Source organism: Protopterus annectens, chromosome 9.part0 (genome assembly GCF_019279795.1).
Source record: "Protopterus annectens isolate FY-2018-M chromosome 9.part0, PAN1.0, whole genome shotgun sequence".
NCBI classification, from domain to species: domain Eukaryota; kingdom Metazoa; phylum Chordata; order Ceratodontiformes; family Protopteridae; genus Protopterus; species Protopterus annectens.
The window spans coordinates 839,532,168-839,546,366 of record NC_056743.1 but is presented as its reverse complement, the minus strand read 5'-3'; positions in this window follow the sequence as shown (position 1 = coordinate 839,546,366).

Below are 14,199 nucleotides of genomic sequence, written 5' to 3'. Positions count from 1 at the left end.
CTCTTTTAACAAATATGTTTGGAAACATCAATGACTTTCTTTTATTTTAGTTTCTTGCATCTTTATCTTAGTCCTTACAGTTGCATCATTACTGGAGGAGTCTCAATACTTTCAACCAAATGCACATCAGTCTAGCCCACTGACTATATCTTGGAGAATACGTACATGCCCAGTGAACTGCTGTTACTGAAATAACATTCTCCATACCAAATATCTTCATAAATTTCTTTAAAAATCTAGCTTCTCTAGTTACATTTTCCCTTCCAGTGACCCATGACACATCTTTAGGATAACAAACTAGACTCCAGTTACAATGCAGAAATAAAATGTCCTCCTGCAAAAGGATTATTTCCCTCATAATCCCTTTAAACTCCACAACTGCAGTTTTAGGCAGGGCTACACATTTCCCAAGGAAGTCTCCTTCCTTGACAGTATATACTCACTTCCACAAATCTTCTTCCATAATTGTCTTTTTTTTCTCTTCTACCACAACTGTAACACCTCTTCCTATCAATATAATAATGCACCTTGCCCTTTGTCACTGATATTCTGCTGAATTTGGGCAATAAAGCAGTCTCTTTATCAAACATGTATGGTCATTTCTACCTAAATGCATCTCCTGCAACATGAAAAACTACACAGTGCACTTCTTAATAAAATTTAGTGCTTTATGTTTTTCCTGTTACTGTAAGGTCACAGTTATATTCCAGGTTAAAAATAACACAATCAGCTATTGTGTTATTTTAAAGATGCAATTACTTGTAATGCATGTCACTTCTGGTATATATTGTGTTCCATATATCAGTTTATGCATACTGCGTGACACTGGACTGACAACTTATTCATAGTTGCAATTTCATGCACTTGAGATCATGCCAGATTTTTCCATACAGTTCATTTCACTACAACCATCCTCAATGAAAGGGAAGTCACTACATCAAAAACAGCATAAAAGAACTACAGTGGCTATAAAAAGTGTACACACCCCTGTTAAAATGCCAGGTTTTTGTGATATAAAAAAATGAGACCACAATAAATCATTTTAAAACTTTTCCACATTTAATGTGACCTACAACCTGTACAATTCAATTGAAAAACAAACAAATCTGTTACGGGGAAAAATATGGAAAAAAAATGTACAATAAGCTGGATGCATAAGTGTGCACACCCTTAAACTAATACTTTGTTGAAGCACCTTTTGATTTAATTACAGCATTCAGTCTTCTTGGGTAGGAGTCTGTCAGCGTGGCACATCTTGACTTGGCAATATTTGCCCACTCTTCCTTGCAAAAGTGCTCCAAATCTGTCAGATTGCAAGGGCATCTCTTGTGCATAGCCCTCTTCAGGTCACCCCACAGATTTTCTATTGGATTTAGGTCTGGGCTTTGGCTGAGCCATTCCAAAACTTTAATTTTTTTCTGGTGAAGCCATTCTTTTGTTGATTTGGATGTATGCTTGGGGTCATTGTCGTGTTGAAAGGTGAAATTCCTCTTCATCTTCAGCTTTCTAGCAGATGCGTGAAAGTTTTGGGCCAAAAGTGACTGGTATTTGGAACTGTTCACAATTCCCTCCACCTTGACTAAAGCCCCAGTTCCAGCTGAACAAAAGCAATCTCAAAGCATGCTACTGCCACCACCATGCTTCACGGTGGGGATGGTGTCCTTTTGGTGATGCAAAGTGTTGTCTTTGCGCCAAACGTACTTTTTGGAATTCTGGCCAAAAAGTTCAAGCTTGGTGTCATTGGACCATAACACAATTTCCCCACATGCTTTTGGGAGACGATGTATTGTTTTGCAAATTTTTGCCGGGCCTGGATGTTTTTCTGTGTAAGAAAAGGATTCCGTCTTGCAACCCTACCCCATATTCCAGACATATGGAGAATACGGGAGATTGTTGTCGCATGTAGTACACAACCAGTACTTGCTAAAAATTCCTGCAGCTCTTTCAGTGTTGCTGTATGTCTCTTGGCAGCTTCCCTGACCAGTTTTCGTCTCGTCTTTTCATCAATTTTGGAGGGATGTCCAGTTCTTTGCAATGTCACTGTTGTCCCATATTTTCTTCACTTTCTGATGACTGTTTTCACTGTGTTCCATGGTATATCCAATGTTGTGGAAGTTTTTTGTGCCCTTCTCCTGACTGATGCCTTTCAACAATGAGATCCCTTTGATGCTTTGTAAGTTCTCTCTGTGAACCATGGCTTATGCTGTAGCAGGCAACTGAGTAAATGTCAGGAAAATCCTACTAGGACAGCTGAATCTTATTTGGGGTTAATCAGTCTCTTTAATTGGGTCTATATCATTACCTCAAAACACCATCTCTTCGAACACCTAAACATCGACACCTAATGAGCAAAATCCAAAAAGCACGAACGGCCACTTTTGCAAATTTTTTCACAGGGAAAAAACTTGCTTGGCCGTTATTGGGAATTTGCCCTTTTATCCAATGTAGAGCAATCTCGGAGTTGGTATATTTAGTTAGGGAGGGTGTGGGGGGTACAGCCCCCTACATCGTGGGGTGGGGGGGGGTGAAGCCCCCACTTGATTAGGTTTGAAAGTTTGTTTTCCTGTTGGTCGACCACGTGAATATTTTCCCTGTGAAAAAATCTGTGGAAGTGGCCGTTCATGCATTTCCGATTTCGCTCATTAGGTGTCAGTGTTTAGGTGTTCGCAGAGATGGTGTTTTATTGTTATAATATAGACCATCTCTGATGGTAGATGTGTACCCAAGGAAACTGAATGCTATAATTAAATCAAAAGGTGCTTCAACAAAGTATTAGTTTAAGGGTGTGTGCACACTTATGCAACCAGCGTATCGTACATTTTTTAACAGATTTGTTTGTTTTTCAATTGAATCGTACAGGTTAGAGATCACATTAAAGGTGGGAATGTTTTGAAATTATTTATTGTGGTCTCATTTTTTTATATCACAAAAACCTGGCATTTTAACAAGGGTGTATACACTTTTTATATCCACTGTATATACAACTGAAAGATCAAAAACCCAGAAGTCTCAACTTCTCCATGGTGGCTACTTGCAGTGTCTTCTACTGTAAAAACAGTCATACTTGTGCTGCAACACATTTTGTCAAAGCCTGCACATAAGCATATAGTTATTTTGTTAACTATAATGCGTTTTCCCCTCCCAAAAGAAGAAAAATATCTGCACATATTCACTTAACATGTAACTTAAAAACTAGCTCTTTGAAAGAATCCACTGACCATCCTTGTGATAGAAAAATAGTTTTGTGATTTTATGCCTAGTACAGTCTGAAGTTAAAGATGCTGGGATATTTAGTTTCAATGCTAATTTTTCTACTACATTTACTTTTCCTTTTTAAGCTACTATCTCTCAAAACTTGCTTTTATTGCCCTTATAAGTGTCTAAGACACTGAACATCTTTTAACAGATGTCTTTCTTATCTTGACTACCTCATTTCAACTCTTGTCAATTTCCTCTCAAACAAACCAGACAAGTGTACTCTGTTAGGACAGCTACCTATCACAGGATCATAGGAGGTTACAAGGATAATGGCCCTGGGGCCCTTAAAAGCCTAGCTAAGAATTTATCCCCAAAAAGAAACCTCAGTTAGCACCTGTCACCCCTGTCAATGAGGGACACATGTGGAACCCCTGGGACAAATTTATGGTTTCCCATTCACATAAAGGCTGCACTTGAAGATGGTCAGCGAGGTGCTCCATTTGTCTTGTATGGGAAGTCTATTCCAGAGATGGGGCAGCCTCTAGGAGACAAACCTGTCTCTCTAGTAGGTTTTGTTAATGTCACATATTAGGTTTAGGCCTTTTGAGTGGGTAGTGCGTGAGAAGTTAAGACTTATGGATATGTAGCATCTCTAGTAGGGCAGTGTCCGAGATTGCCTTATAGGGGATCACCCCTGAGCAATCTGTACAAAACCAAGTAGAGTGATAAGTGATTTGAGCCTGTCTGCATAGGAAAGGTGTTGGAGGCCATGGATTCTCTTTGTGAGGTATTTCAGTGGCCTTTCCAGTTGGTGCAGATGTTTGGAGAGGTACATCCGAAATGGAGTGTTATACTCAATTACTGGTCTAACAAGGGAGGAGTACAGAGAGGTAATAACCTCTTTTTTTCTGGATGCAATCCCTTTACTTATGAGATGAACCAAGTAAAAGGCTTTTCTGACTACTGCCACTACATGATGGTCGAATGCAAGGTTGTTATCAACCTGAGTGCCCAGGTCTCTCACCACAGTTTGTGAGCTTAGGGGGTTGCCATTGATGTGGTAATCAGTAGGGGTCGTGTTTTTGCTGAATGGTATGACAACACATTTTTTTTATTTAACTTGAGGCCATGACTTTGGCACCAGTCATTAGTTACTGTGAGACCCTCTTGCAGTACGTTAACATCATTTGGGGAGTCAACATACTGCAAGAGGGTCTCACAGCAAATAATGACTGCTTATGGAAAATTCCCACAATCCTCACTTTCCTTCAATTAACACGCTATTCTGGACTAAACCCACATTCTTTTAGCCTATTCTTGTAACATACATTGTGCATATCAAGATAGAAACTCATTAACTTTTATGAGTAGCTTAATAGACCCTTACTGTAAAACCCTCCCCAACCCCAGCAGCTTCATGTCTCAATTTTGTATAACTTCACTATTCTAATTCACTAGGACAGCCTCTCTTGGACTCTTATAGGTTCACAAGTACTTATCAGGCTACTGAACTGTCAGGATCTTAAGAAGCCTAGCCTTTCATTCCCATGGTGGTTTTTATTCCTCATATTTAATAACCCAGAGACAGGCATAACAAAAATAAGTTGGAACATTTACTTGTTTTCCCTATCCATGAGGGATATGGATGCTAAACTGGCAATGAATGTGCAGTTTCCCAGCCATTCATCCAAAATGAAGTTATGTACTCGCCATAATGTTCCATCTGAGTTGTCCATCTTCATTTATCCTTGACCGATGGGTTCGGTTCCAAGCATCTGAACCATCTCAGCCATTTCTATGGCTCGCACATGCCAAAAACTCTCGAGCTTCAACTCTACTCACAATTCATCTCTCCTAATTACTTCAGATCGAGTTTACAGATTAGAGCTAAATAGATGTAAGGACAGGAGGCCTGGTGAAACCATATCTGCTGTATAAAAGTAGCCAAACATGGAGGTTTGTGCCCTGTCCATTCCACCAAAGGACTTTAGCAATGCTCAGGGAAGGAGGGAGGAAGTCAAGGATTCATACGCAAGGCAACTCTGTCCTTATGAAAAAACAAATATGGCAGCTTGCAAGATAAGACTTGTAATTCTGAAATCCTCCTGATGGAAGTTATTGCCATAAGGAATAAGGTTTTCCAAGATAAGTATTTAAGGTCACATTTGGCAGAAGGTTCAGAGGGAGGATGAGCAATAGCTTGTAATACTAGAGTAAGGTTCTGGGAGGAATAGGATCCTTAAAGGGGTGGGTTTAACAAGAGAGTTAATTTCAAAAAATGCTTTGCATAACATATGAGAAGCTAGGGAATTACCCCCAAGACCATTATGAAAGTTCAAAATCACTGCTAGCTGAATTTTAGTAGTAGAAGGAGAGTCTCCTGCATAAAAAGAGAGGATAAGAATTCTAAAATCTTTTCAATGGACGCTGAAAGGGGAGTCAATATTTCTTTTGTGGGACCAAAAGGTAAATCTCTTCCATTTACTCAAGTTTATGGGTGAATGGCTTATGAGAAGCTAGTAAAATTCTGTGTACTGGAGAGGGAAGGTTAACTTGCCTAGCAATTAATGGAACTGGAGGAACCATGCTGTTAGCTTGAGGTTCTGAAGGTTTGGGTGAATGAGGATCTCTGGATAACATAAGAGATCCAGAGTTGGACCCAAAGTCCAAGGTGCTTTTATCAGGTAAGGCCAGAGAAAGGGGAACCATATTTTTCATGGCCAATAAGGGGCAATAAGGATTACTCTGTTCTTCAACCTTAGGGCTTTCTGAAGGAACTTGGAAATTAAGGGAAGTGAGGAAAATGCAAAGAGAAGTCTGGGGGGGGGGCAAGAGTGTAAAACAGCATCCCTAGGTGACTCCTCTGGTGGGGGGATTACGGTGAAGTAGTTGCTGCACTTGTTGTTCAGGGGCAAGGCAAAGAGTTTGCAGCAAGGCTGGCCCCACTGGTGGAAAATCATTTCTGCCACTTTTGGACTAAGGGAACATTCGTGAGGTAGAAGAACAGACCTGCTCATTTTGTCTGCTATCACACTGGATATCCCCAGAATATATGTTGCTATTAGGAATTGGTTGGAAGAAATCGCTCATGGCCACAATCGAGTGCTTCTTGACAAGATTTAGTTCCCCCTTGTTTGTTGATGTACCAAACTACAGACATGCTGTCTGTTTGGATCGCAATAGTTCCTAGAGGGAGAACAGTTTGAAACGCTTGCAATGCTAAAAGCAACACTGTCATTTCTAGGACGTTGATATGCAAAGTGGCCTCAATGGAATACCAAGTACTCTGAACGGTCCTGCCCAGATAATGCCCCCCCACCCCATCTGGGAGGTGTCAATGGTTACTATGGCCTTGGGCTGTTGTGGTACAAAAGGAGACCTAGGAGAATGTCCTCCAAGTGCTTCCACCAAGCTAGATATTTTCTGTAAAGACTGGTAATTAAAACCTGATCCGACAAAGGCAGGTGGAGTACAGACCATTGAGTTGCAAGTAGCCATTGAAGAATTTGCATATAAAATCTTGCCAAGGGAACTACAGTGATTATCAAACCTAGGAATTATACAACTAGATGTGTCGGTACCTTCTTGTGCTGTATCTTTCAAACTTGTTCCCTAATTTTTTGTAGTCTCACTGGTGGAAGGAAGGCTACAAACATTTTTGTATTTAGTTTTCCTCCTATGAACTCTAAGCTCCGAGATGGAGTCCATTGAGATTTTTCATAATTCACTGTGATTCCTAGATTGGAACAAGTCTGTAGGATATGATCTCTCACTATAATCAGCAGATGCCTAGTCAGAGCGGTAATGAGCCAGTCCTCTAAATATGGAAACACCTGGAATCCCTGCAGTCTTAAGTGAGCTGCTACTACTGCCATGCATTTAGTGAACACACTGGGGGCTGGGGTGAGACCAAAGGGCAGAACTCTGAACTGATGTGACTGGCTCCCAGCCTGAAGTGGGGGAACCTCCTGGACCGTTTGTCCATTTTTATGTGGTGATACACATCCTGAAAGCCTACTGAGCACATCCAGTCATCCTTCTTCAGAAAGGGAAGAATGAACTGTACTGTGACCATCCGGAAATGTGTTTATTAAATGGATTAGTTCAATAAACTGAGATCCAAAATTGGTCAGTGCCGAAGTAACAGGGACTGTCGAAACTGATGCAGCTGATGCAGTACAACTCTAAGCTGAAATCTCCAAGGCCTCAAAGGGGGGTTAGAGGAGGAGGAGTCACCCAGGTGAAAGAGTGTTTGACAGCCGAAGGGGGTCATAGCCAAGGAAGCACCTGACATTCCTCTCGCCCATAAAATTTTCTCCATCTTTTATCGGTCTCTGTGAGGCTTTTGTTGGAATGGATGGAGGACACAGAAGGAAACTTGAGTCTGTGTCAAAACACCTCCAGTAATTCCCCAGCAAAGGGATCAACAGATGGGAAATATTGACAGCTAGATGTTTGCCAAGTGGAAATACTAGGCGTTGAACCAGTCAGCAACGAAACAATGCTCAGAGTCTGGGTCTATGAAACCAAGCCATCAGCTTGTATCTGCACCAAAGTCCTCGGCATCAAAGGTTTGGATGCTGTGGAAGGTGTTGGAGCAGACACCTCAGTATAAATATTCTTCAGAGCCAATGAACTTTTTGGCACCAACGATTTCACTTTAGCAGTCGCCACTGGAGAAGACGGCATAGACATACTTCTTTTCTTGGCCTTCCCAGAGGAAGGCGATGAAATATCAGTCTTACTTTTTCAGCAGATATAGCCTCATCGAAGGCAGTAGGAATTAAACCTTTTACTATGGGCTTATTCTTTCTCTCAACCAAGGCTTGGTGGCTGAAATCATAACAAATACTGCAAACTTCCTGCAGTATTTGTGGCCCCAAACAGTACACACACACACACAGCATGTGTCTGAAGATGGAATTTTGTGGCCACACAGTTGACATTTTGTAAAGCCACAGGGGCCCTTAGGTTTGTCAGCCATACTTACAAGAAAAAGCACTCTTACCATACACACTCACGACAAAAGGTTAGAGCACTAACAGTCAGTCACAAAGATTAAAAGGCAAACTAAACACAAAATAAATTTTTTTTTTTTTTTTTTTTTTTTTTTTTTTAAGTATAGAAAAAGTCGAGGAGAGTACACCAAAGTGTACAGAAGGGGAAGAAATCTGCCAACAAAGGTGGAAAGAAGTACACAAACTGTGGAAAAGGGAGAGAAAATACCAACAATGGTAATAATGATTTACACAAATAAAAAGGGTAGGTGAAAAACAGAAGTAAACTGGACTTGGTGGAAAAAATAAGTAGCTAACAGTAAATAAACTGACTTAGCTCGACAGCAGAAGCAAATGCTTTTGACCAGGAAAATGGCAAACGAGATCTGAGGTAACTGGGAGAGATGAATTTTAGGTATGGTTGAAGCTCAAGAGTTTTTGGCCTGCACGAGCTGTAGAAACAGCCGAGACGGTTCCAATGTTTGGAACCAAACTCACTGGTCAGGGTTAATTGAAAAGACTGACAGCTACGGATTTACATTTGAATACAGTACGATAAGTACTTGGCTTCATAGGTGCTTACTAGGCTAACAACCACAAGGGCCTTTTTAAGCCTAGCCATGCATCAAAAATCTCTGACAAGTTTTAATACCCTTGATATGTGTAAGCAGGGGCTTGGGAGATGAAACATTTACAGGCTGCCTGTGTCCATTAGAGACATAGGTGCCAAACCAGGGATTCATTTCCCGTTTCCCATCCAATTGTCCAAGTTACACTTGAAGTGGGTTAGGAAGGAACTCTGCTTCACATGAATGGGGAGCCTGTTCCAGAGAAGGGGTAGTCTCTTGAGATACATACCTGTGTCTGCAGCAGATCCTATTTATATCACAGGCAAGGTTTAAGTCTTTAGAACAGGCAATTCTAGTGCTGTTTGTTTTCTGGATATGCAGGAGGTCCATCAGAGTGGGGTCTGACAATGCCTTGTATGCCAGCCACAGATCTTACCTCAACAGCCTGTAGGAGACAGAATAAAGAGATAGGGCCTTGAGGCGGTCTGCATAGGACATGAGGAACCGTTGTGGACATTCCAATTGTTGGATATGCCTTGTTACGTATATACCAAAGAAGCACTGTACTCAATGATAGGTCTGATGAATGCCGAATACAGTGGAACAATGACTTCATTGGACCTAGATACCATACCTTTGTTTATAAGCTGCGCAACATAGAATGCTTTCATCACTACTGTGGGCACATGATGGTCAATATTAGATTGCTGTCTATGTGTGTCTCCAAGTTAATGACTACTGTGTTAACTTTTAGGGCTGTCTTGCCAATATGACAGTTACCAGGGGTGGATGACTTCCCGAACTATGCTATTATGCATTTCTTTGCATTTAATTTTAGACTATGGTTCTGACACCAGTTGTTTTTCTGTGGCAGCCCTTCCTAGAAAACATCCGTGTCTGTGTGCGATTCAATGACAGCTCCTAATTTGCAATCGGCAGCAAATTTAGTCAGCCAGAGGCCACTGATATTGACCTTAACTAAAGAGAAGTAAATGTCAAAAAGGAGCCCAGCAAAGCATTACAGACTGGATTCCTTCTGCAAGTCTAAGAAAGGCTTTGCTAGGACCACACTCCAGGGGCTCCTAGATCCTAATCCTTCCCCCACCAAACATGGATAATCTATGGTAATATACCCAAATAGTTATAAACTACCTGCAGCAGTGAGAATGATGAATATAGTACACTTGTGCATGTTAAACTTAACTTTCATGTGGTGTGGAAGACAGTTTCATATAAGAAGTATCCTCTGTAATACAGACCAATCCCTCCAACATATTTACTTGTTGCAAAAGAGACTGAGATCCACTTAATGTCTGTCCCCCTGCCATACACTTGTAGGATTCAGAAACCAAGTGCTCTTCACCTTGTTTTATTGCCTCTATAACCACATATGCTTCCATAAAGACTGGAATGCAGTTTCTTCTCTTTTGTCTAGTATAAAGTGAGTAGCCATTTTCCACAAATACCATAGCATCACTAATGATAATAGTCTTTCTTTTTTGCTATAATGCTGTCAGAAGCATCTCTTTCTGCTGATAGAACTGCATTTTAACCAAAATAAGTGTTGGTTTCTTTCTGGAGGTTAAATAAGGAGTACAAATATGATGCACCCTCTCAGTTAAGAAATCATCCTGTGCAACACAGTACAGTTACTTAATTTGTGTCTTCGTAAAGTTATACAGTCCACTCTTCAACCTTTTCTGGTACTGCGGAAAATTGCAGTTTTTTCTTCAAGTTCCTTGATAGTACAGTTGTGAAATTTGCACTTTCCATAACAGTAGATGTTACAATTCCTTACTACTGCAGTAGCCTGTAGCTATCTGGATTATAACCTGCACAGGATATAATGGCTGGTAAGTCTTGGATTATATCCTGCCCATGATATAACGGCTGCCCAGTGGTCAAAAGTCCATGGCTCCCATCAACACATGCATATAGGCAACTGTGTCTGGGGATCTTTAGGGAGAAAACAGCTGCCTGGGTGCCAATTTTTTCAGGATGTGCTCCAATTTCTTCAAGACTTTCTTGTCCCCAAAAGTGACACCGCCTACTCATCCTGAAACCCAAAACACTTATGGAACACATACTTTTCTTGAGACAAAAGTTAACTATATACAAAAAAGTGGAACAGAGGGAGATTGTGGTTACTGCAACAGTAAGGAATTTGAGAATCTACGGTTATGGTCAAGTACAACTTACACAAGTGTACTATGTTCATCATTCTCACTGCTGCAGTAGCCTATAAAGTACAGTTTTGTACCTACCATAAATGTAGATGTTCAAGTGTATACACTGCTGCAGTCATTACACTTGGGTTATCTGCCGTCAGGCGGTCCCCGCAGTCGGCCTGAGTTCCAAAGTCTTGGTCCAGCGTCGGTTGCAGTCACTTCTTCCCTGACGTCAGTGCGACAGGGGTATAAAAGAGGCAGCCGACGCCATTTTCTTCAGTTTTTCTTGCCCCAGATGTCAGGTGCCCCCAAGTAGGAAGGCAATACATATTGCTAATTAACCATACATAATAAATAAAAACAATAGCTTCAGCTACAAGCAAATACACCACATAGGTTGTATATGATAGAAAGGTAGAGATAAGTCCCAGCTAAGAAAGAGGGGATGGAGGGAGGCAACCTGGACAGCAGCAGTATATACACTCGAACATCTACATTTATGGTAGGTACAAAACTGTACTATGTTCATCGTGTTACACTGCTGCAGTCATTACACTTGGGTTGAATCCCAAAGCTGAGGCTGGGTGGCTGGGTCTATACAGGGTTAGGAGTGGCTATGAGGCCCTGCAGAACTGCAGTGGCAAAGCCAGCTCTGGTTTTTGAGTATATAGGTAAGTGGTAATGTTTGGTAAAGGTGTGTACAGAACTCCAAGTTGCAGCCTCCAAAATATCCTTGGTTGGTACTCCTCTAAGAAAGGCTGCTGAGGTGGCTGTAGCCCTGGTGGAATGTGGCCTAATGTTACTAGGCACAGTTTTTCCATGTTGTGTGTAGCAGAAATGGATATAATGTCCTATCCATTTTGAAATGGTCTGTTTTGAAATAGCCTTTCCCTGTGATCCTGCAGCATAGGATACAAACAGTTGGTCAGATTTTCTGAAAGCTTTTGTTTTGTCCAAGTAGAAACGTAACTGCCTGTGTATGTCCAATGAATGTAGAAGCCTCTCCCCTTTATTCTGGGGATTTGGATAAAAAGTGGGCAAATGAATGGTTTGGTTAAGAGCCACACTGGATACCACCTTTGGCATAAATGTAGGGTTTGTTCTTAAGGAAACCCTGTCTTGGTGAAAAATGATGAAAGTTCCACTGCCATTATAGTGCCTGTAACTCTGAGACTCTCCGTGCTGAAGTTATTGCTAGCAGCAGAGCAGTTTTCCATGACAAAAATTTTAATTCTGCTAAAAAAGCTGTCTCAAAAGGTGGTAGAGTAAGTTTTTCCAAAACAAAGTTGAGGTCCCAAGTTGGTGTTGGTGCTCTCCGGGGCGGTCTTATGTTCTTAGCCCCTCTAAGGTATTGTCTCAGTAATGGATGTGAAAAAATTGGAGGATCTGTGTTGTAATGAGCTGAAATAGCTGAAGCGTGGATCTTAATAGATGAAAAGGAAAGGCCTTTGTCCAGCATCTCAGTATTGTAATATCTGAGGAATATTTAGGACAAGAGGGTTTAGGCCTTGAGCCTGGTTTCAGGCGCAGAATCTTTTCCATTTTTCTGAGTAAAATTTCCTGGTGCTGGGTCTCCTGGCCTCCAAAATGACATCCATAACATGTTTAGAGAGGAGTGTTGACTGTTTGGTTAAGTAATCTGCCATGCAGCCAGATTTAAGGTTTTGAGCTGGCTGTGCAGGATCTGATTGTTTTGCGGAGTCAGAAGATGAGGTATTCGAGGTAAAATCCATGCTGGGCCTTGAGCCATATTCCTTGTGGCCAGTCCGGAGCAATGAGGATCATTTGTGGCCTCTCTAGTCTGGCTTTGAGGAGTACCTTTGCCAGAAGAGGCAGTGGTGGGAAGGCATAAACTTTTAGTGTTTTCCAACTGAATGATAGGGCGTCTACTTTCCACGCTTGTGTGTGGTATATCCTTGTGCAAAATTTCTGTAGTTGGTAGTTCAGGGGGGAGGCAAAAAGACCCATGTCTGGGCTCCCTCATTTCTGAGTTATCATGCTGAATACTTGTGGATTTAGTTTCCACTCGTGAGGATCCATGATATTTCTGCTTAGAACGTCTGCCCGTGTATTTTTCTTTCCTGGCAGGAATTGTGCTTGCAGCTGAACTTGATAGGTCAGTGCTGTATTCCACAAAGTCACTGCTTGCCTGCATAGGGGGTAGGAATGTGTGCCCCCTTGTTTGTTTATGTACCACATCACTGTGGTGTTGTCTGTCTTTAGTAGCAATTGTCCTGGATGTAGAAGGTCCTTGAAAGCAGTTAGGGCATTTTGTACAGCTAGCATCTCTTTTTGATTGATGTGGAGATGCATTTGGTCTGTGGTCCACTTGCCCTGAATACATTGCCCTGCCATGTGTGCTCCCCAGGCGTAATCCGATGCATCTGTTGTTATTGTCTGCCTGGCTGTGGGTAAGGTGAAAGGCTGTCCCTTGCTGTGGTGACATGCCTGTGCCCACCATTGAAACTCCTGTTGAAGGCAGGGGATGAGTGGTATTATTGCTTCCAAACTGTGGCTGTGCTGAGTCCATACGCTTTTCAGATACCATTGTAACTTCCTCATATGCAGTCTGGCATATGGAATTAGTAGTATGCAAGATGCCATGAACCCCAAGGCCTGGAGAATTTTTCTTGCAGGGAGTTGGGTTTTTGTTGCCATCAACTGAAAGTACTGAGTTTGTCTGGCGTGAGATAAGCCATCTGGGCCGGTGTATTTAAGCTGGCACCCAGGAATATTATCTCTTGTGTGGGCACTAGTTTTGACTTTGTTTACTGTGTACCCTAGGCAACTTAGTAATTTTTTTTACAAACACCAGATGCTTTAGAAGAATGTCCTTGCTTTCTGCTTGAATAAGGCAGTCGTGCAAGTATGGGTATATTTGAATTCCTCTTTGTCTGCAAAAAGCAATTACTGGTGCCAGGCATTTTGTGAAGACCCTGGACGCAGTAGATAAGCCAAAGGACAGTGCAGAGAATTGGTAATGCATTGAACCTGCTAAGAATCTGAGGTATCTTCTGCAATTTTGTCTGATAGGGACATGCAGGTATGCCTCCTTGAGGTCCGTTACTAGCCAAGCCTTCTTGCCCAGCATGGGAAGAAGCTGCTGTAGTGTCAACATTTTGAATTTGGGAACTTCCAGGTAAAGTATTTAGAGTAGAAAGGTCCAGAATGGGCCTCCAGGCATTGTCCTTTTGCGGGACCAGAAAGAGTCTTGAGTAAAATCCTTGTCCTTGCTCCTGTGTTGGTACCTCTTGAATAGCTCTCATG